The 7,230-nt window shown below is 36.7% G+C and overlaps 1 long non-coding RNA gene across 1 annotated transcript in view; it reads left to right on the forward strand.

The window, feature by feature from the left end:
* LOC106956265 (uncharacterized) overlaps nucleotides 1-7,230 on the forward strand; it is a 19,483-nt gene that overhangs the window by 8,531 nt on the left and 3,722 nt on the right. Inside the window, exons 2-3 of the long non-coding RNA XR_001426741.1 lie at nucleotides 1,048-1,053; nucleotides 2,253-2,256. This is a non-coding gene — a long non-coding RNA (uncharacterized LOC106956265). The remainder of the gene's footprint in view (nucleotides 1-1,047; nucleotides 1,054-2,252; nucleotides 2,257-7,230) is intronic.

Genomic DNA, 7,230 nt, shown 5'->3' on the forward strand with positions numbered 1-7,230 from the left:
TTGTCATTAACCAAGAAATCATGATCTGACATAAATTTGTTATAAAAGTATTACCGATTAAACTTTAAAAACAGGCGTGCAGTTTGTTGGTGAAGAAGAATATATCTGATGCCAGCTAATGACTAAACTGCGTCCACTTGAGTGTAATTTAATCTCAGTACAAATCCAGCTGCACTGTATATTTCTTGTCTGGTGCCCAAATTTTTTGTAATAAAAGATCAAATTTAACACTGAATTTTCACTGTCAGACACATATTCATACATTATTAATATTGTCATAGTCCTAATTAAACGTGTACTTACTCAAAATACATTATAAACAGCACACATTAACTCTGGGGATTCACCTGATTTTTTTTTTTTTTTACTGTATCTAATTTGTAAGCAGCTAACTCACTGGCCATCAGTTGTTTCAATATTAACAGGATTTTTTTTCACCCTGAAGAACTATCAGAGGAACTATCCTTTATACACTGCCCACCTGTTTTTCTAATCTGCTGCAGACTCCTAGTGTATGAGAGGGATCAGGTTTATATAGACCAGTGGTTCTTAACCTTTTTGAGTTACCGAACCCACCACTTTCATATGAACATTCACTGAACCCTTCTGTAGTGATAAATAAAATATGATTTTTTCCCCCCAAATTCAAGTCATAGGGGTGATCCAACTAGAGTCTAGTTGGGTCACCCCAAGATCACTAAGTCTTCTTAAAAGGTGGAGTCTCTGAGAACAGTTCTTCAAAATATAGTCAGTGTTTTCAGCAAAGTTGAGCTGACTGTCCAGGAACGACCCAAATTTGCCACAGTTTCAACAGGTTGGCCATCGAGAGAAACTGGAACCACTTTAAGGTCTTGTTTAGATCATTTAATTAGCTCTACATTCTTAAGGCAATGAAAAATTTATAACAAATAATAAAGACTTTGCGGTATTCTGATTTAGTAATGTAATTATATTAGTTGTGTTACCATCCCCACGACACTAGAGACAGTAGCAACCCCGAAAAGATGCGACTAAGGAGCAGATTTAGAAGTACACGGAAAGCTACAGAATTTAGTAAAAATGGTGAGTTTTGCTGAAATAATTAAAGACACAAGTTCAAATCCATGCTTAGAGTGGAACTCCTTCAATCAGTGCTCCTCCGCAGCTCTGATTGGCCAAGCAATGTAACGTGATCCTCTGCAGTAAGTGATGGTAAAGCGGGGCGCGTCATCACGACATTACACAAGTGTGTCTTTACCTTCGCAGCAGAGGCTCCACCGAACCCCTGAGACCGACTCATCGAACCCCTTGGGTTCGACCGAACTCCTTAAGAACCACTGATATAGAGGATGCTGAGGATCAGACAGGGGTCATTGTTCAAACAGCAGTCAACCAGGGGTCAAACATGCATATGCCATGTGTTTGACAGGAACAGCTCAAAAAGAGGGAAGCATTTCCAATGTACCATGTATGTTTTAGAAAAACACAAATATAAGCTGTGTCCGAATTCAGGGTCTGCATCCTTCGAAGGACGGATTTGTAGGCCGATTACGTCATAGAGTGGCGACAAGGCCTGTCTGAATTCATAGACTCCTTCAAATGCGTCCTTCTATTCCCCAGATTTGAAGGATGGGTCCGGTGTATCCATAGACATAATATAAGGATATTATACAGTACAATATTATACTTATATTATGTCTATGGGTGTATCCTTCACGGCCCACGATATCCCATAATTCATTGCGGGTTCCAACTGGGCATTCAGGCAGAGCGATAATGGCGGCGAATAGCGACACATTATTTAGCTTTATAACACTTTAAATGACACAACGTGATTTGGTACAACGTACTTAAGCGAGAATGTAAGTGTGTAAATCTCAAATATCTGCTCGGTTCATCAATACATCATCTAATTACAATATTGCTCTGACATTTTCGGACCTGTCTGCTACCGCTGCTTTAACAGCCAGCTCCCCTCCAGCTGTCAGCTGGTCGGGCGCTCCAGGTTCGGTACACCGAGACAAAACGCCTAACTCCTGGCACATTGTTATAAAAACTCCCGCTAGCTTTCCCCAATGAGTGGGAGTTAAACACCGATATTATTCAGACAGGTCTGGTTGAAAAATGTTTGGTTTATAAAGTATTTCAAAGCAGAGTTTGATTTATTAATTAAAGTTAAGCCTTCAAACATAATAGGTTTATTTAACCGTAATGTCCTATCTGCGATGTGGAGAGTATTATATTTGTAAATGAATAATTTGTATTCCTTGTAGAAAAGTGCAGTACACATTTGAACATTTTAGAATCAAACTAAGAGATTTCCTTTTTACTATGGAACATTATTTTCTATAAAAAGTTAAGAATAATATAGAAATCAGTAATACATGACTGAAAAACAAACTTCGGCTCCGTTGTTTTTTTTTTTTTTTCTTCTCCGCTCTCTGCTTCGCGCTGTCACGGTTGCTTGGCAACATGAGTTACGCTGAGGTGGGGGCGGGGACAGTTGGTGAAGGCTAGACCTCTCTGAATCCACAGATATTTTTCTTCCGGTCTTAGTTTATTCCCGGCCTTCGAAGGACCCGTCCTACGTAGACCAGTCCTTCGAAGGATGCAGACCCTGAATTCGGACACAGCTATAGGATCAATGCTGGTACCTAATTATTTATTAATGATTTTTTTAGTACCTAAAATTTTGTATTTAACAATGATGTTATTTGTTTGTGAAAATGTCTCCCCACATCTTAAAAAAGTTGCTAATCTGCACTAATCTGAGTTAGCTCCATTCTCTAACTGTGCCACACAACATTACTCAGAGGGCCACAAGCAGCAGTACTTTGGATACCCCTGCTTTGGAGGATCTGCAATACTAACACAAGGGGCTGATTTTACATGAATAAATGCGGATGACATGCAATAAAATTATACTACACCTCACCAGTTGGTATTTTGAGGAGACAGGTCAACTCCCACCATCTCTGGGTCTTTTGATGGTAAACCCTCTCCTACATTTGAAAAGTATGCGACCTCTACTGGTTGGAACAGAAACCAAATTTCAAAAGTAAATATGATAGTCAAGTTAGACATTAATGCATGTTACTATTGTGGTTAAAACAGGGATTTTATGTATGCATGAATGGACATGCAACAATTTTATAACCATAAATCAGTTGTTTGATTTATCAGGCTTATTAAGTAATTTTAAAGTAAATCAGAACCAGGAAGGTACTAGTTTATTCCAGTGATGTGTTGCCACCATTCAGAAGAAAGAATACAATCACTGTGTTAGACTAGCAGTCAAACACTGCAGGCAGAGGGCAGCCTACAATGATTTTTAATGATTTTTTGCTGATAATCTTTCATAAACCAAATGAGAATGAAAGGTAAAAACAACTTCAAATGTGTTTGACTAAATTGAAACTGGACCTTTGAACCTTTTCCTGACTATGATTTTGCATTTTTCTTCTGATGGCCTGACATCAGCCTTTGACTGAAATTGGCAGCATCCAGGGCTCAGGTTTGTGTGGAAGTAAGTCATGTTTTATTGAACTGCAAGCCATGCATTTATTATCAATACTGAAACATTCTACTTGGACTGCATGTTTAACCTAGTCAGATAATGGCAAGGGTTTGGCAAATAACCTGCAATAAAGAATACAAATGCAAACCATCTAACAAAATCACGTTAGAGAAGAGAGGCTTTTTTTTTGCTTGTGTTTCTTTATCTTTTTATCATTGTTAAAGGAAAAGAAAAAAAAAACTATAGTTACATGTTCTCTTAACTTTTTTGTCTCAAATACCTTTTGGCCTTTTTTAAAATTAATTTGTTCAGAGTGAACACATTTATATGAATTCTCAGCCTTTTACCATCAACTTTCATAAATTCTAATACATATGTATGTAACCAGGTCATCTAAGACAATCTTACAAAAACATCTGAAGTGTGTGTCATCTTTAAGACACACCTCGGATTGGCCCCATGGAAAACCTCTATCTTCAATATTTACAGAGGTGAATGAAGCATGAAGCACACGGCATGAACTGTGTTGCAATACTATGAATCTGAGTTGGGTAAGAACTTTGCTGCAGCATCTGGCATCATATGGAAGTTTTCCAGAGAAGTTTTGAAAAAAAGAAAAAGAATCCCACCAGCTCATCTCGGAAGTAACAATACTTTCTTAGTAGAAAGTATACTTTCTTTTGAAAGACTTTGATATTCATATTTTGATAATACAAGATGAAAGACAGTTTCTTTACAATGCCTTACAGATGTATTCTTAAAACTTAATTATTTCATATTTTGTTAAGGTCGTAAAGAAGTTTAAGACAAATATATATTAGAAAACAACAACCCAGACTGTGCACATCCTACACAGCTATGTTCAATCTCAATGGAGACAGCATGACACAGCCATTTACCGCCAACAAGAGGATGTCAAGCAAAACTGACAGATCAGGCAAGGAGAATGTCAATCAGTAAACCCACCAAGAGGTCCATGGTAACTGGGTGAGCTTCGGAGATCCATATAATTAGTTAGAACAGACAACTTTTAGCAAAATTAAACTTTTTGTCCAGAATCCAAAACATTAAGTGTTTATCACTCTGAACACACCATCCCCACTGTTAAATATGGAGGTGGCAGCATCATGCTCTGGGGTGCTTTTCATCAACGGGGTCAGGGAAGTCTGAAAAAGACTGGAGAGCGGGGCAGAGCTTCAGCTTCAGGATAAACACGCTAAACCAGGCTACAATAGAATGGTTAAACAAACCACATTAATGTTTTAGAATGGCCCAGTCAAAGTCCAAACCTAAACCCAATCCAGAATCTGTGGCAAAATCTGAAAACTGCTGTTCACAAACTCTCCATCTAATCTGACTGAGTTTGAGCTGCTTTACACAGTCTGGGTTGTTTAAGAAGAATGGAAAAAAATACTCAGTCACTAGATGCACAAAGCTGGTAGAGGCGAACCCTAAAGACTAGCAGCTGTTAAAGCAGTAAAAGGTGGTTCCACAATGTGTAAACTCAGGGGGGGATGAATACTCTGTACTTTTAAGTGCTTAATTTGTAAAACAATAGTAATAATTTTATATTACCATTTTCTTATTGTTTTTCTTTGTTCTTAACAATTGTATTACATGTTGTGTTGTTCTTTCACATTAAATCAAATGAAATATATTGATGTTTGTGATTGTAATGTGATGAAATATGGAAAATTCTCAGGATATGAATACTTTTACAAGCCACTGTAAATGGATATTCCTAAAAGCAGCTTCAGTCAGACAGAATGAGATGTGAAAACTTAAGCTCTTCATGTAGTTCAATTCAATATCACCAATTTAATGACAACATTAAATCTTCACTTAGCACAATACAAGCCAAGCTGAGTATGGAGAAGAAGCAAACTTTGGAGTAAATTATGAAGAGAAAGGACACTGCTTAATCAAGAGGGATTTTAGATGTTGACTGAGCAACATGACTGTTTTTGTTACTGTTAGCTCTTTTCCTTTCTTCTTCAGTTCAGTATCATCTCCGTGATTGGTTACCTGATATGATGACTGTTGCTTTTGCAGATGTTAGTAAGTTAGACTGCTGTTGCTGCTTAGTGTTGTACACTGATAGATTCCTCACGGATAAAACGTAGACTGTGCTGCATACACAATAAGTCCTGGGATTTTATACTGTAGAGCTTTTAAAGCAAGTAATTAAAGCAATGCTACACAGAAGGGAAATCAACAAAGAGCATTCCATGCATACATTATGAAAAGCAGTGAATAATACACACACTCCAAACATGGGTTGCTTTAATTGTTTGTGTACAAAGGACCTCTCACAGCATAGAATATTAGACAGCCAGAGAACTTTGCTGTCATGACAACTAATAAAGGAGATCATCCTTGACTAATATCAACCAGTGATGATGAGTGATAGAGAATGGATTCTTTGTGGAATCGATTATAAAGTGTACAGCCTTCTACATCTCTACTATTGGTAAGCATTTACCACTTTTGGGGGCGCCCTCCAAAAGTGGTAAAACATTTATAATAATTATACATATTTATATATCTCCACTTATGAAGCTAGTTTAACAAAACCGTTTTTTCCCTTTTTGACAAGTTTCATTATTATCTGCATTATCTTTCTCTTCAGCTCAAATGCGTGTAAATGTTCTGAGTAATAGTCAATAAATGCTGCTAAGCATCCTAATCAAAGGATTGGGTTTCAGAGTTAATGCAGCTATGTCATCATTCTCTCTCTCTCTCTCTCTCTCTCTCTCTCTCTTTCTCTTTTGGTAGCTGTTTCACTCGTATTATATTTCACAATTTTCAGTAAGCCCCCTACACCTACCACACACACATACAGATCTTCTGTCCTTTCCAGGAAAAGTTGAGTAATAGTTGACGTTATTTGACCTACCAGCCATATTGTTTAATGTGACAGAAACTTATCAGTTTCCTGAATTTCTGCAGCAGCTATAAGAGACTTAGTCAATGTTTAGATTGCTAGCTGTTTCTTTTGGTCATATGTTTATATTGGCCCTTGTTCAACACAGGATTTCACAAATATGCATACCCAGCAAACACAAAGTGTAACTTATAGCATGAGGTGACTTGACATAAGGCAGAACCTGTGAAGTCTGGCCCTTCTCATAGGGCTCTTATGAAACTACAGTAAGTTTCCAGAATATGGATTAAGGGTAAATTGTTTTTCATTTGGATTTCAAGAAAACATCTAAAACATGGGATTTTATTTGCCTTGTGGAGTTTCAATATAATTTTTTTATAACTTAAACTTTTAATCATTTTCCACTAATGAGCAGTTTCAAAACAAACATAAACTTAAACATTAATCTATCTAGTTGGTACAGAGTGATTGACATAAATTTCAGTATATTGCACATATTGCTAATAATATGGCACTGGTATACACTCTTAAAAGTGTATTTGGGCTGCAGTTCATCTTATGGATTTATTTACATTAATGTCACTTAATTATTTTTGCTTTTGCTATGACAACTTACTTTTTTGTGTTCATTTAACTCAAAACTTACAAATCTTTAACCAAAGGGAACTTTTCACTTTGACTTTACTTAAAACAATTGAGTTCAATGCCAGTTTGGTATCCTCCGTCTGACCAACTCAATTTATTATGATCATCCAACTCAATTCATTAAGTACTTCCATCTCAATTTGCCAATTTGCTAAGTTTTTATAATTTAATTCATAAGGGGGTTTAACATGATTAATTTAAGTCA

Source organism: Poecilia latipinna, unplaced genomic scaffold, assembly GCF_001443285.1.
Source record: "Poecilia latipinna isolate Pla-1442-1.1 unplaced genomic scaffold, P_latipinna-1.0 Scaffold802, whole genome shotgun sequence".
In the NCBI taxonomy this organism is placed as follows: domain Eukaryota; kingdom Metazoa; phylum Chordata; class Actinopteri; order Cyprinodontiformes; family Poeciliidae; genus Poecilia; species Poecilia latipinna.